Genomic DNA, 20,810 nt, shown 5'->3' with positions numbered 1-20,810 from the left:
TGAAGCCATTGAGCGTGTAATCAGCAATGAGAAATTCGGCCCAATATAGAGATACAGTGAAGTCTTCGAACATACATGCTTTCCGATGATCATAATTAATTTCCCTAGTTGTCCCATATCAGGGCAAGTTACGGGGGCAAGCCTGATTATGTACACGTTCCTCAGCCGCAATACAGCCATCCAGGTCACTCTCCCATTTAGAAACCATTAGCAGGCCCTCAGCTCCCTCACTTCAAAGCAATGCCTCTTCTTGCCACTATTATGGCGTGTGCTATAAAAGGTTTAGTGTATCTGGTGTAAGCTGTTTCGCCCCATATCACCGATAATAACTTCGGGTCGTTCCGGAACAGTCTGGTTGACTGCGGCAGAGATCCGTCTTTGAACCTCGAGCCAGAATCGACGAATCACAGGTGCGAAGCCAAATCATATGAAATTGCCAACCACATTCTGACAGTGAAAGCAAATGGGTTTTGTCGCTCGGCCATAGTTAAACATCAAGTGACAGGTGCAATAGACCCGATGTAGATCTTTCAGCTGGATTAGCTAAAATCCTGCAGAGAGAGCCATTTTACGTGGGGCCGTCAAGGCTTCCTGACAATCTTCAGCGTCAATGGGGCCAACATCCAACTCCCGTTTTCTATTGAGATCTGCCGAGGAACTTTAGGAGAAGTTAAGTACCACTTGGTAGAAGAATCAATTCTGGGTTTAGGTCATCGTCTAAGGGGTTCTGTTTCCGGCAAAGTCTCCCTGGAGCTGTATTTGTAAGGCAGTATGCATGAAACATGTGGAATCTGACATAAGAGAACCCATCCGATGTTCCAAAAGGGTTAATAGTCATCCCTCGGCCAGAACGTCGGTCAGAATTTGTTCATTTTTCCCCAGCCATTGCTTTGTGAAATCCAGTGTATGGAGTTCAGGTAGTTCTATATTATCCCAGAGGGGAGTGCATTTAGTCCTTACACCTTCCCAACACATCACTTTGGTGGCTGCCCGGATACTGAGAATGATCTGTTGAGAAGCTAAAGGCATCTTCCCAATATTAATTTTGGAGTGTAGCGTCAAGAGAGGATGAGCGCGTGTCAGTCATTGCAGCTCTATTCTGACTTGCAGGTAAAGAGGATGGCCATGCAGCCATTTATTGGCTACCGCCGACTGAGAGGCCGAGTAATGTTGTTTAGCTCAGGGAGACCGATGCTACCCTACCACACTGAGTTGTACATGGTGTGTAGCCCGATCCAAGACGGAGAGTCACGCCATAGAAGTAATCTCAATGCTCTCTCTGCCCCAACAACTTCACTATTGGGGATCCTTACTGGGGTGTTTTAGAGAACATACAGATACGTGGAAAGAGCCATCATCTTAGAGGGCAGCTCGTCCCAACATTGAAAGAGGGAGGGCTGACCAAGGACCCTCTCAGTAATCTGAGTGAGATTACATTTAAGAAAAGTCCCAGGATTTCGTCATGCATAAATGCAGAGGTATTTCAAGGAGTCCATGGCGAGTTGAAATCTGGAATCTACGGGCATGGCCTCAGGACTGCCATGGACCAGGAAAAGCATAGATTTATCTCAGGTGACACAGAGTCCTATATGTGTCATATGTTTGTAAAAGTGTTATGGCTATTGGTATAGATTACGGGGTCCCCCCAAGTACAGCAGCAGATAGTCTGCATAAAGCGATACCCGCTCTTCCTGGTCTGTCAGCCATTCAGACCCCTTCAATAGGGGATCACCTCGCAGCCAGATTGCTAGCGGTTCCATGGCAAGGGTTAAAAGTAACAGGAGAGCGGGCAGCCTTGGCGTGTCCCACATTCCAAAGGTAAGTACTAGGAGGTTACAATATTTGCTCAGACCCCTGCAGTACGTTGTTTATATAATAGTTGTACCACTGAATGAAAGTCGGTCCAAGAACCATTTTAGCCAACACCACCCAAGCTCCCACTCAATGGAATCAAACACTTTTTCTAAATCGGTTGCCACAATGGTGAGATGGTCACTTCTGAGTTTAACCCTGTCCAGAGCTACATGAAGTTGACAGATGTTCATACACATGACCGTGTCTGGCAGGGAGCCACATTGGTCTGGGTGTATCAGCTCGGGCAGCACCTATAACAGCTGTTGAGCTAGAATTTTGGCCAGTATCTTTGACTCAATATTAATGAGCGAGATAGGCCTATAAGAGACACATTGCTCGGGCGGCTTGCCTTTTTTGGGGATAACAACTATGATAGCCTGTCTCAGGTCAGCGGGAAGTTCACCTTTGTCTCAGGGACATCATTTAGGGGTCGCCAGAGATTGCAACCTCTAAAAAAAACGTTACAAAAAAATGTTTTTTTTTTAATGCATTCTCCTGGGCTGTGGCCAGCACCGTGTAGCTTTTCACTTCTGGAGTGGCTGGCTTCTTTGTTCAGGCCCCTTAAAAAAAACAAAAAAAATAAGAACAGGAGTGCCAAAAGTCTAACACTTTCAGCACCGACCCTAAATAAGAAAGAATAGGAATACCAAATAATGTGTCTTTCTGGAATTCTATACAATAATTGCTAGACTCATTAAAGGTTTATTTCGGGCACACTTCAGGGGGTGAGTCTCTGATTTAGTCTGTTCTTAACGCCTCGACTCAGCCTTTCATCCTTCTGAGGTCGATAAATGAGTACCAACACAGGTTGGGTGATATTGGGTGTATATTTTATCTATATAAAGTGCTTAAGCGTAAGTGCTATATAATAACACATCATTATCATTTGGTCATGGACGTCTACTTGCATTCACAGTAATTTGGTAATATGGACCTATATACACTGATCTTAAGGATACATATGGCGATCCATTCTTGTATGAAATTTACATCACATTATAGTGATATCCTAACCATATTTTTCGTAATGTACAATGCTATGTGGTGTCACTTCCTGTTTTGTCAATGGGTGAAAGGTCGTGTTCCATCACTTCCCGCGATATCACTTTGGGGTAGGGTCAAATGACATCACTTCCTGTGATGTCATCAGAGGGTCAAGGGTCATGTGATGTCACTTCCGCTACCCCTGGCATTTTGGTGAAATGACGTCCCTGTTTTGTATGTGCTACGTAGGAAAATTTTAAGCATGGGCTTGGAAACCTTATTGTGCATATGTTTCCAGAATTCAGCTGGAAATCTATCAGGGGCAGGGGATTTGCCCGACTGGAACGACAACATAGCCATTAGCACTTCCTTCTCTGTAATGTCCATCTCTAGGGCGTCTTTCTGGTGTGTAGTAACAGTGAGGAGAAAGATCTTATCTGCATATGTTGGTTCGGGGGAGTCAGAAAGGGCCGCATAGAGTTGTTTGTAGTTGCCTGCAAGGATGTCAACATCCCGCACGACAGTGTTTTCCATGTCTGTGTGGATTTCCCTCACATTGCACAAGTCGGCGTCCTGTCGCTCTAACCAGGCCAGCATTTCCCCAGCCTTGCCGCTCGCTTCATGCACCCTAGGTCGGGACGCTAGTTATGATTGTCAAGCCAGATCAGTGGCACAGGTGCAGTAAGAATTACGGGAGTACAGGGACCTCCTCGAATTCTCTGGGGAGCGGTCCCCAATAAAGTATTGTTCTAATTCCTCGAGTTCTATCTCTAGCCTGGTGAGGGTAGCTCGTCTCTCCTTTTCTCTTGCCATGAGTGTGGAAGTGGACTCCTCTCGGAGCACTGCCTTGTTACTTTCCAGAGAGGAATGGGATCATGAACCAAGGGGCAGTTCCTTTAAAAATATTCCCTAGATTTCTTAACCAGTTTCTCGGTCACTTCTGGGAACACTAAATAGTATGGGTTCCGTTGGCAGGAAAATAGCCCAGGAGATCACAACTGGCCCACGTAGATCCTGGGTTGGTCAGGGTCTCGGGCACACACATTAGGAAATGTATTCCAGGCCATGTCCATGATGTCATCAAAATACCCTCGCACAATCCATAAATCGGCAGTATATCGAACAAATAATCTTTGTAATTCTTGTAGAAAGTCAGTCCCAGGTAGGGGTTGCATAAACATTGAGAAGCCCAACCAGTTCACCACGAGCATGCCAGCCACAAGTAAATAACTCCCTCTGACATCTCGGACCATGGACTTCAGCTCAAACGTAATATGCTTACGACTCATAATCATGACTCCTCTAGAGCCCCCTGCAAGCCCTTCATGAACGACTCTGTTGTAATTCGTTTTACTACAAAATGTACATCATCCAAACAGACTCATCTCTTGAAGTAGCACAAATGCAGGCCTATGTCTGTTGAGCAATTGCAGCACCATGTCCCTCTTGATACTATGACGAAGACAGTTGAAATTCCATAACATAGAGAGGAATTTGCGACCTACATCAGTACCCATTGAATCAAGTCGCAGCCAGCAAGTACAATAATATCCATGCAAGTTAAAGTTCATAGTGTCTCAAATAGACAAAAGAGCAGGCATACACAGATCGTAAACTAACATCCATAAAAAACCCAAAACAACCCCCTCCCTATACATCAACGAGCACAGTGTATCTGTCGCCTAACTTTAAACTGATTACTGGGTCTGACCATGGTGGGGCTGGCAAGAAATTGGGAAAGACACATCACACCCTGTAACATACCCAACTGCATTAAGACGACAAGCAAAAAACAACACTATCCAATAAACTCCCTGGGGCACAGGCAAAAGGAAGCTGATGCAAGGATAGCATGTGTGTTGCTATAGACTTCTATTGATATAAACTAAACCCTCACTATCCCTATCTCTAAGAGGGGTTTCCCTGCCGCAAATGAATACTAAAGGATCTACCAGAATGTCCGTCCAAATGAAAGTCTGTTGTCCTGTGTCACAACCTACTTCTGTCCTTCACACTACCACTAAAGCCTAATATAAACCAACAGAAAGGTACTTCTCCAGGAGAATGACTCCTTTCTCCTGGTATACCGGTAGTGTTCCCAAAATGTCCTCTTGTAAACAAATGCCAGGGGAAATGACTCCCTTCCCCTGGCTGGTACTTCGAGCCCTTTGCACAGCCAATCTTCTGGATCAGGAGAATGGCTCCCTTCGTCTGTTACTGGTCTGCACTTTCCAATACAGTTCGCAACAAGGCCAGGGGGGAATGATTCCCTTCCTCTAGCATCTCCTCAGTGTACTGCAAAGAATTCCGTTTTCTCACCAGAATAATGACTCCCTTCTCATGTTGTTTGAGAGTTCTTTTACAACTTGGATTTTATCTCTGTATTCTTTCATTGGATCTATAAAGTCCCATGACCCTGGACCCTCTCTTCTCTTATGTTGGGGTTCCAGACCCCTCTCTGGTGGTTAGTGGACTTATCCCTGCTGGTGGTACGAGGAAGATCTCCTAGGATGGCTCGCATGTCGCTGCATGGCGCCGGTTTCTCCAGGGACGGGGGTCGGTCTCTTTACCACTTCCTGCAGCCGTCTGCTTTGCCACTGCCTCAGCAGTGGCTCCCCATGTTTTGACTTCTTGCAGTCTCGGCACTTTTCAGGGACCACACAGTCCACCTCCTCCTGTAGGTCATGCCTCTGCCTCGCCTGCCTCCTGCCGGGCTCGGTCTTGTTGACGCAGGTCCCATCATAGACTCCCTCAGCCACTTGCCACTGTCCTCTGCAGAGCCCTCAGCTCTGTCGAGTGCAGACTTTGAAACTCCTAGGTTCTCCGACACGGAGGGAAGGCAAAGCCGAAGACCTCAAGTCCTTCTTCTCTTGTAATTTTGTGGGTCTTACTCCGCCCCAGCGTAACGCCAAAACCTGTTGTCAATGACTCCTGGGCATTCCTCATGCCTCATGCAAGTCACCTCATCATAGTACTAGGACAGTCAGTAATCCTCATGTTTTCTGTGCTCTTTCTGGTCCTAGTTGTACACCTAGCACTAAAGAAATATATCGATTTTACTTTCAATATAGTGGTTTGAAGTGCAATGGGGGCTAGGGAATGTGGTGGCATAGTGTTATATAATGGATGGTACCCAATGTGGTTGTCCTTATCCCCAGAGGTGGCGGTCCTCCTGCATTAAACCACCCCTAAGGGGACTATTGGGTAGTGGCCGCACCTCTCTAGCCTCATGGGAAAGGGCTCCCCCTTGTGGAGAAGTGACAATACGTGGCAAATCTTCACACTTGTTTTGTCATACAAAGAAATATTTTACAATTCCAACACAATTCTTTTAAAAGATATTAACAGTACTTATAATGCAAATCCCAGGAAATGTAGACCTGGTGATCCTTTCTCCCAAAAATGTCTACGTAGCTATTTATCACAAAAAATACAGCTGCTGTTTGTTAGGTAATTGTTGTTGTTGATAAGAAACTCCTGTACTTGGACCTATCTATCCTAATCCTTTCACTTATCAATAGTGGGGAGTTTGGCATGTATACCTTTCAGATGCAGGCCCTAGCGACCTGTACCACAATTTAAACATGCATATGTGATTACTAAAAGGAATCTACTGCCATAAACGTGAATCTATTCACATTGGAAAAGATTGAATAGGAATTTTCAACATCCCAAAAATGATAAACAAAAAGTGTATTTTAAGATATACAAATTTATCCACCAATATTATATTTAAGAGTTGTCAAGTCAGAACTGTTGCATTAGAAGGAAAAAACATACAGTTTTCATGATATTCAAAAAGAGTTTGTCTAATACTGTCTATTCTTGTGTATTCTTATCAAATGTTGCCTATCACTCTGTGTTTCGCCCTCTGGGCGTTTTCAAGGTGTAACAGTAGTATTTTTAGTATAGCAAAGTCATCCTGTGAAAAACACGATATTTTAAAGATAATTATTTCTGCATGTTAAGGCAATCGTCTTAATGTTTTAGTCCGTTTCAGATTCCTAAGTATTGCACACTTCTAATTAACTGTAGATGCCCGTGATCTATTTGCCGACTTCTGTTCCCATAAAGTTCATAAGAAGGAAGAAAAGTGACATGTATGTATTTTGCATTTGCCGCTCGTTACTGGTTTCATTGAAATGGTTTAGATTGACAGTTTTTTAGATTTCTGTCTATTCCAGTGGCCCATTCTTCGTTATTAGATCCCAGAAATATATTGAGATTTGATATCACTCTGCCATGATCGGCTTTTCCGGTGCTCCACTTGCAAAGCAGCTGGTGTCTGCTTTATTTCCATTCACTACCTTATTCTTTTGAAGTTAGCTGCCAACTGCCCGTATTTTAATGAAAAATGTCTTTTGCATTCAAAACCTGCCCACCAAACCATATACTTTCTGATGCCTCATAAAGAGCTAAAGGTCCAGGATCTCTCCAGTGGTGATGCCCCCCTGCTCCTCTCACACATAACTGAAGTGGTGATGCCCCCCTGCTCCTCTCACACATACCTGAAGTGGTGATGCCCCCCTGCTCCTCTCACACATAACTGAAGTGGTGATGCCCCCCTGCTCCTCTCACACATAACTGAAGTGGTAATGCCCCCCTGCTCCTCTCACACATAACTGAAGTGGTAATGCCCCCCTGCTCCTCTCACACATAACTGAAGTGGTAATGCCCCCCTGCTACTCTCACACATAACTGAAGTGGTGATGCCCCCCTGCTCCTCTCACACATAACTGAAGTGGTGATGCCCCCCTGCTCCTCTCACACATAACTGAAGTGGTGATGCCCCCTGCTCCTCTCACACATAACTGAAGTGGTGATGCCCCCCTGCTCCTCTCACACATAACTGAAGTGGTGATGCCCCCCTGCTCCTCTCACACATAACTGAAGTGGTGATGCCCCCCTGCTCCTCTCACACATAACTGAAGTGGTAATGCCCCCCTGCTCCTCTCACACATAACTGAAGTGGTGATGCCCCCCTGCTCCTCTCACACATAACTGAAGTGGTGATGCCCCCCTGCTCCTCTCACACATAACTGAAGTGGTAATGCCCCCCTGCTCCTCTCACACATAACTGAAGTGGTGATGCCCCCCTGCTCCTCTCACACATAACTGAAGTGGTAATGCCCCCCTGCTCAGGGCTTATTGCTTATATAATTCTTTAATGCCATTTAGTTCATGCTTTAGCTCTCCACACTTAAGCTCACAACAAGAGAACTTTGACAGAAGGAAATAACATTTGGTGATTGGGGATAGCTCAGGGGCAACGCGTTTGTCTTGGAAGCAAGACCATGCAGCGCAACACAAGTTTAAATCCCAATCCCGCCCTTAGGAACCAATCTCTGGTTTTAAGAACGTTATGAAAGAATAATGATAACATTAGTTGCATAGGAATGGACTTGATGAATAAACTGATACGCTCTGTCTTTTAATAATAAACATTTTATGCAATTGGATTACAATGCTCCAATAATCTCCCCACACATGATTTGACGATCTGGAATTTTTCAAGGTATAGCAAACATTATTGCATCGTAAATTCTAGTTTTACATCATCAATAGTATCTACAATGTACATTTTTATTTCTGTATCGTCCAATATATAGAGATATGTTCAAAATAAATATCATAGATTGCATATAATAGGAGAAAAAAGGAAAGCAAATATGTTACATTAGTTTAGCTACATCAATGAAGTTATGTATTAAATAATAATTGATCATTTATTCCTATTTAGAGGGACAGCAAACATTCTATTCAGAGTCTGTAGTCTATAAAATATGTTACATGTGTTTGAGTCACCCTGGACTAATATATTTAATGTACTCAATATTTTTCTCTAATTTCAATTATGTTGTTCTACTCTTAAGGTTTTCATGTCCCTTCATATTGCTACTGTATATTGACATACAAATTGCACCATCTTAAACATTCCCAATACTAAATCTTAAGTGACTATTGTCCATTCTGTAGCATACCATAAATAATACTATCAAAAACTCCATGCTCACCGATGCAGTTGGCCTACTTTTCAGATCTCCTTATATAAATGTTTTTTCAGATCTCAAATCGTTCATTTAAAGTAGCTCACATTTTTTCTGTATGAAAAACCATTAGATTTGTTAATATAAATCCGCTTGATCCATATGCTTTTAAGATGTACATTAAAATGTTTTAAAATGTAGGATTTGAATCCAATATTGATTATAGTATCCCTTAAACCATTTGTACGCACTTATTGCGCTTGCTCTTTCAAATTTTATTCATTGGATTAAGCATCCATTGCACATTTCTGATCCCTTTAAAAAGAGAAACAAATATGTGCCCCTGCATTATTACTAACTATGTGTCACATAATAAAATTCATATGATAAATACCAAAAAAGTGAATGTTACTTTATTATCGGAATATTATTCATCCCAGCGGTGTTCGGCTTGCAATTTGTTGGCAACCATGTGCTACATGGTCGCCATCTTCAACTAATTTTCCATACAGAGCGCAGGTGAGTGGTTGATCCCTTCCCTTGTGTCTCCTCACTCCGCCCCCCTTTAGTTTTCATATCTGCCTTGGTTTCTCATTCTTTTTTCACCGCTCTCCCCGTGCTCTTTCTCCCCCTCTTGTCCCCACTTCCTTGTTGTGTTGGTTGCCCGCCCTTAGCCCTCCATTGGCTTCAGACCTCCTCTTAGTACAGCCAATCAGGTCAGCCCCACTGCCCGTGCATCCCCCTACGACTAACGGCACAGAGACAAAGGGTAGCTCCTGCAGTAGCTGCTCTAGAATGTGTTTGCCTGTGTTCGCCGGTGGACCATGCAGTGCAGCCATCAACCAGCAATGACTGACAAGGTAAGAAAGGTGTGGGCAAGGCGGAACAGCCATTACTCTTAGTACTCCTTTACCAATGCTTTAATCTGCCGAACGTCACCCACAATTTGTATGTCGTCCATATCAGGCATCCAGGAATCTCGCATTTAGGTGTTTTTTACTTTTACTGCTGTTTGTTGAAACCTAGGCTTTTCCCTTTTTCCTAGACACTTGAACCTAGATGGTTGCATTGCTGTTGTGTTGAAGTTAGCATTGTGCTTCTCCCTCTCCCTCTCCGCTCTCAGTCCTTCCTTGGCCCCCTTTTCCCCTTGCCTCCTACTCTCTTCTATTCTCCCATATCACCTGGTGAGGTCTCTGGACAACTCTGCTCTATGAGCGTCTCATCCAAACAGGTGTTCCCCTGCTCCTATGAACTGTCAAGCACAACATTGCCTCCGCTGCTCCAGCCTTCGCAGAGTCTGCAATCACTCCTTGCAATGGGCTCCTTCCCGCTTCTCTTCTAGCACTCCCTTGTGCACCCTCTGCTCAAAAGTGCAAGTGAACCTGTTTCACTTGCACTTAATATACCCTTCTCCTCCCTGCCGCCTGAGCCTTACCCTTTCTCACGCCCTGCACTTCTCCTCCTCCCCTTCGCCACTCTTTTCTGTTACTGCACTTGCACACTCTGAATGATCTCACGGCCTAGTAGGAACGCTATTGTCTGTCTTCGTCCCTATTCATCCCAACCTTCACTTCCCCTCCTACCCTCTCCCCTCATTTCTGTTACTGCACTTGCACGCGATGAATTGCCTCACAACTTAGTAGGAATGGTATTGTTTGTCTTCTTCCGTGTACATCTCCTCATACACTTCCCTCCTCTCCCCTCTTTCTGTTACTGCACTTGCATGGTCCGAATTGTCTCATGGCTTAGTAGGAGCATCATTATTTTTGTTTTCTCCCCTGTACCTCCCCCTCCCTTGTCTTGATGCGCCTTGAAACACCATTTGGTTGTATAAGTGCATTATAAATACCCGATAAATAAATATAATAAATGTATACATCGCTTCTTGTCAGCATATGACATCATCACTTCAGCTGTGACATATTTGTCAAGTGCAGTGGGCATAATTGTTTACTTATTGCTCTGTTTTTCTCTCTATCGTGAATGTCATGTGCATGCCTTGCTTTCTACACCTAATGTAAAGCCATTTTTACTTGCTAACGTACATTTTACGCGAGATCATCCCTCATCCAGCACTTGATTTACTTCATTCATACATTTTTTACTCAAGTGACACCTCATCTGAAGCTAATAGCCGGGTCTGTGGCTCAGTGGACCAATGCATCCACTACATGATCTTGTGTTTGACCTCAGGGTCACTGGTTAAAATCCTGGCAGGTCCACTCATCTGCTCATTCTTCCGAGGTCTATAAAATAAGTACTGTTAAGTTGGGTAACAATATACATCTGCTGTCTGTCAATAGCCAAAATGCCACTTTGGGGGTGACTGTGCACTCTACAAATACACCTGTTATGTTAATATAAGCATCAATTTCTTGTTACAAATTATTGCATCTTATTATTTATACTCAGCCCAATTAAGACAAATTATTACTATTCAGATGGATTAATTCCTCTAAATTTAATAAACGTACTGTATTTTATTATTTAAAACCAATGATAATCCCCTTTGATAGAGCTCCGCATCGCGTAAAGAACTAAGCCATATCACATCACTCACTTTTACATGCGTCTCTAAACTCTATTTGTATTAGTTTGGTTGGAATCCATTTGTCTCTTAATGTAAGTCTCTCTATACTTTCCTTAGATGAGCTGCATTGCCATTATAGAATGTGTTCAATTATAATCCCAAATTCCCTTCAATCCCCACTGATACACTTACTGCAGTAACCCTTGTAAGCTCTTACTCACCATATACACATATACCTGTAAACCTCAGATAATGTATTAATACAGTAAAGCCAATTCCATTAATCAATTGATCAGGGAAAAACTCTCAACTCGTGCTGGGTGAAAAGTCCCAGATATGCTCTGTATAGTTCACATATATATATCTTGCCTCCATTTGTATTAATCCCAGCTCTCTATTACCACGTCTTGCAGTCCATCTCAGGCTTTGTGTGCCAAATAACTCGGTTTCTTCTTTATTATTGTACTGATGCTCCATTTGCCAGTGTTAAACCAGAGGTAGTCTCAGGTCTTGACATCGAATCGTTCTAATACGTTCCATTGTCCTTGACCTCAGTTCTCTAATAGTGCTCCCAATATAAATGTTATTGCTTAAACATACTGTTACATAAGTCACACATTTTGTTCTAGAATGTATGAATTGTGTGATCTGCACTTCATATTCATTGGCTGACACAAATAGTTTGACATTATTCATAAGAAACAGGCACATATTACATGATCATCCTTTGGCAGGACATGTGGCCTGTTGACCTGGGTTCAGCCTCATGACCATTACATTTGTCTTGCTCTTCATAAAACATGGACATGACCGTGTACGCAATGCACATGCTCCTGCATACCCTATAGATGGCTTAGTAATGATGTATTAGTACTGCTGTCTTTGGTATAGTGAATGATGATACTCATTCTATACCCTCTTTGGAGAAATCGACTCTTAATCAATTGACATTCCTTGGTAAGTGCTATTTCCTCATTGCAGTTTGCATGCTCTTATGAAGTCTCTGGTGAGACTGTTGCTTTTGTGACGGCAACTGTCAGCTTGCAGAATTAACTTCAATGGGTTTACTGAATGTCAAGCCAAGTCATCTAGGCCCAGGGCCATCAATTAAGACACTACACTAAATCTCTTCTCGTGAAGTAGCAGCTTGGTGGTTGCTTAAAAAAAGCACATTTTCCAACAGACCGTTATCTTGGAGAGGCTGGTAGGTCAGGTTAAGACCCAGCCTGCCTTCCTGCCTCCCTGACTGACATCTCTCACACCTCAGACTTTTCATATGGTCCAATCAGCCACTGCATAAAAGATTTGAAGACAGTGGGTAATGCCCGGTCAGACATGCTCCTTAGGTTTTAGTGGTAGCAATGAGGCGAATATGCAGGCAGACCCGCAGGCTGTTTCACATCAAACCGCAACGGACAATACAGGCTATATTCATTCCTGATGTTGGGTTTTTAGCCAGTTATAAATGATAAGGAAACTGGGGGGCAGGAAGGTAAAGAGATTTGCCTTGGGTCCCAAAATGTTAATCTGAGAGCCAGAATTCTTAGCAAGCTTATTTCGGGACCTTGGTCATCAACTTAGTAACTGGAACACATCTCGCTCCACCTGGAGGCTGACTGTCCTATATGGAGTTCTGGAGATTCAAGAACATGCCAATACCTCTAAAAGACACATAGGTTGGGGGCAAATGGAGTGGCAGGCTGAGGCTTGATATCCTGTTGTCTACAGCAGGGTGGACAGGTGAGAGTACTGAGGGCTCTTCCTAGAAGCAACTAGAAAGGGCTGGTGCCTCCTGATGCCTTTTTGTTGTCCTCTGACAAGTGAAAAGAATCGACGTTGTGGCCTGAAGAGGAATGCCAAAGAAAGAGTGGAAAAAAAACAATACAACCAAAAAATAAACCTCAAAACAGGTGTTGGCAACACAAGTCACAAAAGGCATGCACTAGAATGAAGCACAAGGGACAAGACAAAAAAAAATAGCCAAAAACTGCAAAAGAGAATCAAAGTCCAGAAAACAAAGCTAGGCATACAAAGAACACAGCAACAACAGATCATGGGCGTGTTGAGACGTGAAGTTCCTTCTGATAATTAAAATGGCTTGCGGGTGAAGGCTGTGGGACAAGGCCTTTGATTCTCCCTGCAGCTCCGCTGCGAGAGGCTTTACGAAATATGAAGGAAGCGGCTGCCCTGAAGATTCCAGGGACACCGGAGTGCTCCCTTTCCTCCTCGCCATCTGCTCCACGCAGCCCTTCCAATCCACAAAATGGAAGGCTTGGTTGCAGGGGGAACCGACAACAACATGCTCGATGACCAAAGCATAACCGCCGCTGGCCCATTTCCTGATTGGCCTCCCAGGACTGCCGGCCCACCCTCTCCCACCTTAAAGGGAGAGGAGGGAGACCGGCAGGCAAAGCCGTCTGGTGAAGGCCGTGGGACAATTGGCCTTTGATTCTCCCTGCAGCTCCGTTGCGAGAGAGGCTTTACAAAATATGATGGAAGCGGCTGCCATGAAGATTCCAGAGACACCCGAGTTCTCCCTTTCCTCCTCGCCATCTGGTCCGATCCACGTGGCCCATCTAATCCACAAAATGGAAGGCTTGGTTGCCGGGGCAACCGAGAACAACATACTCGATGACCAAAGCATCACTGCCACTGGCCCGTTTCCTGAATGGCCTCCCAGGCCTGCTGGCCCACCCTCTCCCGCCTTAAAGGGAGAGGAGGGAGGCAGGCAGGCGAAGCCGTCGGGTGAAGGCCGTGGGACAAGGCCTTTGATTCTCCCTGCAGCTCCTCGCTGCTCGGACATGGTGCATGCTGCGAACACGGCCCAGCTCCCCGCATCACAAGGTAAGCACACCCCTGCCAGCTCCTCACACGTTCCCCTCCCCGGGCGTCGCATTCAGAGGCACTCGACACGTCCCTGATTGCCAACGCCCCTAGATGTTAGGGCCACATGCCTAAGAGCGTGCACAAACCTGCCTCCTTTCGCCTCCGCTGCCCCGTCCACATCCAGTAGGAACCTACGCGTACGCGCCAGGTTATTTTACCCACTGGGCGCCCTCCTCAACTTGCCGCATTGCGTCCCCCACAGTAAAAGTTCTACCCTTTCGGGCGGCCATGCGAGTCTTCTCTCAGCACCACGAACTGCAGATAATTACCAATATGACAAATACACACCTCTGCAAGTCTGGAGGCATCGAAGTCATGGCTTCCACAAGACATAGGTCTAAAAAGACCTCCCAACACCTCATAAAAGCACAGCATTCGAATGCACTGCTAACACCTGTAATTACCCCATCAGGCATTAGGTACCAATCCCATTGTAAATTTGCATATTGTCGCTGCCAGTTTTCTTGCTCCCATTACAGTGGTCCCCACTAATGGGCCTGTTCTTAGCCAAACTCATGCCACCAGACTGATTGTAGATGGCATTACCAGTTCTGTTGCCCCCATTACAGTAGTCCCCACTAAAGTAACTATTCTTGGCCAAACTGATACGACCAGCCAGATTGAATGTGACATTACCAGTCCTGCTGCTCCCACTGCATGCTTCCCGGGACTTGCACATTATCCGTCTGTCAGGCGGGAACTGTCTGCTGTTTTCTTTGGCTTCCCTGTCCCTGCTTTCCCTGACCCTCCTCGCACTCTGACCTCCAGCGCCTGAGGACTGCATGCAGAGGAGAGTCAATAAAATAGACACAGGACATGACTTTCCCCAGAAAATTAAACATACGAGTTCACATCCAGTCCATTTCTTAAACAAGCCTAATTGGTCACTGGACATCACTTTCACTCCTCTGAGATCAGGTTGAGGGCTCATCGGGAATACCAATCACATAGTGGATAAAGGGACATCCTCGCCATCTTCTCAAAACCTTGAAATAATTTCAGTAATCTCTCAGATGTGTTCTTCATCATCGGCAAATTTCCTGAAGTGCGAGGAATCCCAATTCATTGTCTTGTCAGTTTGGTGAGGGTTAGCCATGGGCCTTAAGTGCCAGGCTATTATGCAAGTCTATGCAAAAAGGACGAGCATACTCGTCATTGGCACTTGTGTGAGATGGTCAGTGGTTTTGGATCGTAGGGTGGCATGTTTGCCTTTGTGGAAGGAATTGTGACATACCCGGACAACATCTACAATGCTGAGTTATGTTTATCTGGTTTATCTGTGAGAATCCACATGTTGGAGACATGTTAGGATGGTGCAGCCAAGCATCAGTTCAGAGGGACACTGATTGGTAGTGCGCAAGGAGAGTTCCTGTAGTCTCAGCATTTGGCACAGTGCCTGAGCAAGTGACCTCTGACTCTGTTTGCATGCTTGTGTTACTTTAATTATGTTCCCCATGAATCGCTCTACTAAAACAATTGTTTGACCCATAAAGGGGTTACTTTCCCATGGTAAACCCCCAAGTATTCTGCAACTGCCTTAATATCTACCCTATTGAGTGGGAGACCATTGCAAGACTTGACTACTTTCGGGATCCCACATGCTGAGAAAACGTCATCCAAAGTGAGGATCACAGATGATGTATATGGGACTTAATCAAAACGAATTCCAGACGACTTCCAGCAACAGTCAGAAATAGAGAACAGCACCTGCAGCCCAGTCAGCAAAAAGAATATTCTGGGAAAAAGTTCAAGATGGTGCCAGGCCCATTTTAAAATGCCCTCCCAAAACTAAAGACAATAGGGTGTCTCAGGGAGTGAGTATACTTAGATGGATCCTGTGACCCCTCAAGCCAATTAGCGTAAAGTCATTCACTCCAGCCTTCTATAACAAACACCTTCCCATACAGCAATAAGAGAGATCCTTAGTTTCTGGGTGAGGGGATGGAAATGGAAAAGGAGCATGCGAGGAAGCCGGAAGTGCGAGCAGGACGAAGTTGCTGCATACGGCCATCCAGGGGGCAGGAAAGGAGGCTGAAAGTAGTCTGGAAAAAGGAGGAAGTGAGGAGGGAAATCGGTAAAGGGGAGTAGAAGGCGTGATGGAGTGTTGAGGAGCATAGCGGAAAGATGACTAAGAGAGAGTAAGAGAGTGAAAGAAGTGGCAAGGAGTAGATGTGGAAAACCATTAAAAGAGAGTTGGAGCATGATATGGTGGGGAGGAGAGGTGGAAGACCATTAAAGGGAAGTAGGATGACAGGAGTGTTCAGGAGGAGAGGAGGAACATAAGGTGGAGGAAGGTAGCAGGAGGGAAGAAGAGGCTGTTTGACATCCTTGTAGAGGAGAGGTGGAACAGTGTGTTGATGGAATAGCACGTTCAGGAAGAGGTTGGAGTTGACACTGAAAGAGGCGAGAAGGAGGGTGATGCAGTCTGTGGAAGGGAGAGTGAAGAAAAAGGGGAATGTGGAAGGGAGGTGAAGAAGGCAAGGCAGGAGCTTGAAGGTGGTGAAGCAAGGGTAAGTGAATCAACCCTGAGCTATGGGCAAATGACAGGAGGGTGGACGGGGGTGCAAGCACCAGGTGAAGCATTGAGGCCGTGGACAGAAGTGAGAGAAAAGTGAGGAAGCAGCGGAAAGGAACATGACATCATTGTGGCTCACTGAAGAGGTAGATGGTGAAGGGATGTTGGGGGCTAGTGTCAAGTGCCCACGTCTTGGAGAGGAAGAAGGCATGCAGATGTATCATGAAGAAGAGCTCAAGTAGCCAGCCTTTAGGCAGAAGCTCTGGGGTGGGAGCTCATTTTCAACTTACCCTGCCACTGCCCAGAGCTAATGTGCAGGGGCATGCAGGGCCCTGAGTCTCAGCCAAAGGGATCGTCCAAGAGACTAGGACCAAAATCAGTCTACAGAAGGAGAAACCTGGGGTATATCTCGGGCAAAGGTTCTATGGATTGAGAGTACTGAGACACATTTTAGTCCACAGAATAATCCTTTTGTGGAACCCAGACATGTTGTGTTGGATCTTCTGGGGTTTGTCTACACCTAGAGTCTTGTATTTGTACCCACACACTTTTGTTTGATTTGAACCCAAGGAGAAGCTATCCTGTACAGTGTTGGTGAGGATACTAGAAACCTTCCGCTCACACCGACAAAGAGAATAAACCAATTGAAAAGCATGACTTGAATTGTGCTATGTATTGGGTTTGTTAGATATGGTGTCATCATGAGATTTGAGAACCCAATAAGTGTTCAAATCATCATGGCTACTAATCACCCAGAGATAGCATGAACCCAGGCTATGAATTCTGTGAAGCTACTGAAGAAGTAATCTGCCAGATCCTTGGTCTGCAGTGTCCCTGTCTGACTCCTGAAGTACAGACCCCCACCCTGCACTCCTTCCACTTTAGAACCAAGGCTTACGTTGGATTTGTGCTTTGGTCCTTATTGAAGACAGTGGAAACTTAGTGGCTTTATTAATGAACATTTTGAAACAACCCTTCCAGATGAACAAATGGGATGGCATAGCTCGAGACTTGTGAGACTTGTGCACAGAAGAGGTGGCTGAACCCAGATGTTCCTGTTCCCCAGTCTGGAGAGGTCTAGAGAGGATTAACAAAGGATTCAGAGAGGAATAGGAGGCCCATCCTCATCCAATGGAGTGAGTGGTTGCCTCAGAACCTCACTCGATGCAGAGCACCAAGTCCAGCGTTCCCTTTTGCAGGCATCAATCACCGGGACACCTGCAAGCTGGAGAAACTAAGACCAACGAGGGTTCAGTGGGAGCCTCCACTTGCAACCCTTTGAGGAAACCCTCATGCCTCAATCCCAGCTGCATTGTTCAGCTCAAAATGTGTAGAGGAAGCCGGTCTGCTTATCTTCAAGTCATAGTGGAGCCCAATCCACTGGAAAACATACAAGGAGCTAGTGGAAGAGAAGTCACTAGTCGACGAGGAGTTTCGGGAGCATCCGTGGTGCAGGACCTATACTTTGGGACAGTAGCTCAGGGAGCCATTAAGAAGATTCACTACCTGGATGTGAAGGACTTGGATCCATCCACCCGCAGAGTCCTCCCAGATTTGTGCTGGGAGACCCAACAGAGACCCTGAGAAAGCCATCCATAGATAATGTGTTGGAATACTGACCATCAGAATCCCAATCATGAGAAACCACCTAGGGAAGTCCCCATGGTAAGATCCTGGTGGAGAACATGGATATTCTTTTTTCCAACTTTAACTAAGAAACCACCCAGGAGTTAACAGTATTACTAAGTGGAAGCACCAGAGGAGAGCTGTGCAAGTTTTCACCACCTAGCCTGCAAGGTTTGGATGGAGCTGCAGGGGAGAAATCACACAGGCACGGAAGGTGTCTGGTTTAATAGAGCTAACTCTGCACCTTTGCAAACCCCTAAGGATTTAAAAAAACATTTACATAGTGCACTCTGCAGCTGGAGGCACCTACAATAAAAGGCCTTTTAGTCACTTTCTTTTTAATATGTGTTGTCATTGTCATATGGAGAATCTGCAAATGCCTAACAGTGGAATTGATAGCAATAGTTCAATTTCTTCACACAAAATGATGGGAAGAGCAGGTAACTAACTATTCTTTATAATTTTGAGTGCTCCAATTAGCTCCAGCGATAGAAGAAATATGAATAGAGAGTAATTGGTGACATGTATTTTGAAACACATTTTGTGGCTCAACAGGACCAACACAACCTCTTTCCGATGGTCTGTAGACTAGAACATGGAAAGAAGTGTAGTTGGTCCTGGATCATACTGCAGTATAGTGGTATACTGCAGTATAAACCAGGCTGGTTGGAGCCCAAGTAGGTTATAATGGTCAAGGAGAGGGTAAATTTGGCTGACAACCACTTTTTCAATGTTTTTTAACATGACTAGCAAGCAGGAAACGTGCAAAAAATAAGGCCACAGAATCCAAAGAGGGATTTGTTTCGGAATCAGTAACCTTGATCCAACAGCAAGAAGCCCAAAGGTGAAAGCTCTCCATGCCTATGAGCTTAGTAGATGGATACATGGTGAGAAGAGAGCTGTACAGTGCACCCCAAAATACCTTTAAATACTTGGCCCTCTAAATAGCCTGTCCATCCCAGGGAAGATAGCCTGCATATGACAGGTGTACAGAGTCCAACCAGCCTGTCAGCCTAGACATGCAGCAATGCAGATACAGCCAATATAGGATCAGTCAGCCTGTCCCTCAGAAACCGAATGAACCACTCACATAAGCAGCCTTTTCTGCTTGGCATTCTAGCATAGACATACAGAAAATCCAGGAAGTGGGCAACATGTTCTTTCCAGATATGTAGAAATAGTACATGCTAAAGAGCACTGCCTGCTCTACTACTCGGACAGTGTTTGGACAGTGCCCGATGCTCAGCTGCAGTAAAGTTTGGGATAGGACAGAGGGGGAATGTAGGAGCTGCTGCTTCCAGCGCTGCTATGCTGCAAACATCTGTGCCAGGTGCATAATGAGACTGTGTGGAGTGTAAGGTCCCCCCTCCCAGCCACATCTGGAGCCAAGACGGCATGAGATAGCAGTTGACGTAAACCTTGTAGGACATTCAAGAATGAGACCAGCACTCCAATGTTACTGCTGGCATTTTGGCACATTCTAGCTTCCTGGAACATTGAATTGCATCCCTGAAAAAGGAAACATGACACTGGATACATTGATCAGCACCTTGGAATACTTGGTATCCTGCGGTACAGTTGATATGACCCCTGGCACATTGAGCCCTTGTTTCTTTAAGCAGAATCCCTGTCTCATTGTCCAGCGCTGCTGCCGGTGCGAGCGTTATCCTTAGCACATTGAGCGGCACTGCTAAGACCTGAAGCAGTCCCCTGGAATGGAGAGCAACATCTCCAGTGCATTGAGCAATCTCCCCTTAACAGCCAATCAAAGTGCTAGCGTGTTGAGCAGCAGTGTGGCATATTGAGCACCTGCCTTGCCTTAAGGAGCAGCATCCCAGTCCCAGTGTTACTGATAGAACCCGGGCATGTTGAGCAGCAGTGTGGCATATTGAGCACCTGCCTTGCCTTAAGGAGCAGCATCCCAGTCCCAGTGTTACTGATAGAACCCGGGCATGTTGAGCAGCAGTGTGGCATATTGAGCACCTGCCATGCCCTACAGAATTATTTTTTTTTAACAATTATAAAAGTAGATCGATTCATCAACAGTTCAACAGTAATCGTACTCTAATTCACATCACATTTATTTATAAACAATGCATAAAAACAACATTAAACCATGACAAATTTATGTATAAACACATATAAAAACTATAAAAATAGTCTGTGACAAATGACAGGTACACTGGAAAAAGCCAAAGAATTTTTGATCTGGTTAAACCAACTAAATCGTCATTTAAATTTCACCATAATGATAAACAAAGAAACAACACATTTTCTAGACTTAACCATTTATCACGAAGAAGGGAAATTATTGGTAAAATCTTACCATAAAACTACCGACAAAAAATTCTCTGTTACATTATCATAGTCGCCACATCAAACATCTCAAAGATAATCTGCTATTTGGCCAATTTTTAAGGCTTAAAAG

The 20,810-nt window shown here is 44.9% G+C and overlaps 1 protein-coding gene across 1 annotated transcript in view; it reads left to right on the top strand.

Moving 5' to 3' along the window:
* LOC138447979 (ganglioside GM2 activator-like) overlaps window positions 1–20,810 on the top strand; it is a 76,152-nt gene that overhangs the window by 32,278 nt on the left and 23,064 nt on the right. The gene's annotated exons all lie outside the window — the stretch shown is intronic.

The sequence above is a fragment of the Ambystoma mexicanum genome, chromosome 3q, assembly GCF_040938575.1.
Source record: "Ambystoma mexicanum isolate Mex_15411 chromosome 3q, UKY_AmexF1_1, whole genome shotgun sequence".
Taxonomy (NCBI): Eukaryota; Metazoa; Chordata; class Amphibia; order Caudata; family Ambystomatidae; genus Ambystoma; species Ambystoma mexicanum.
This window is presented reverse-complemented; position numbering and strand designations above follow the sequence as displayed.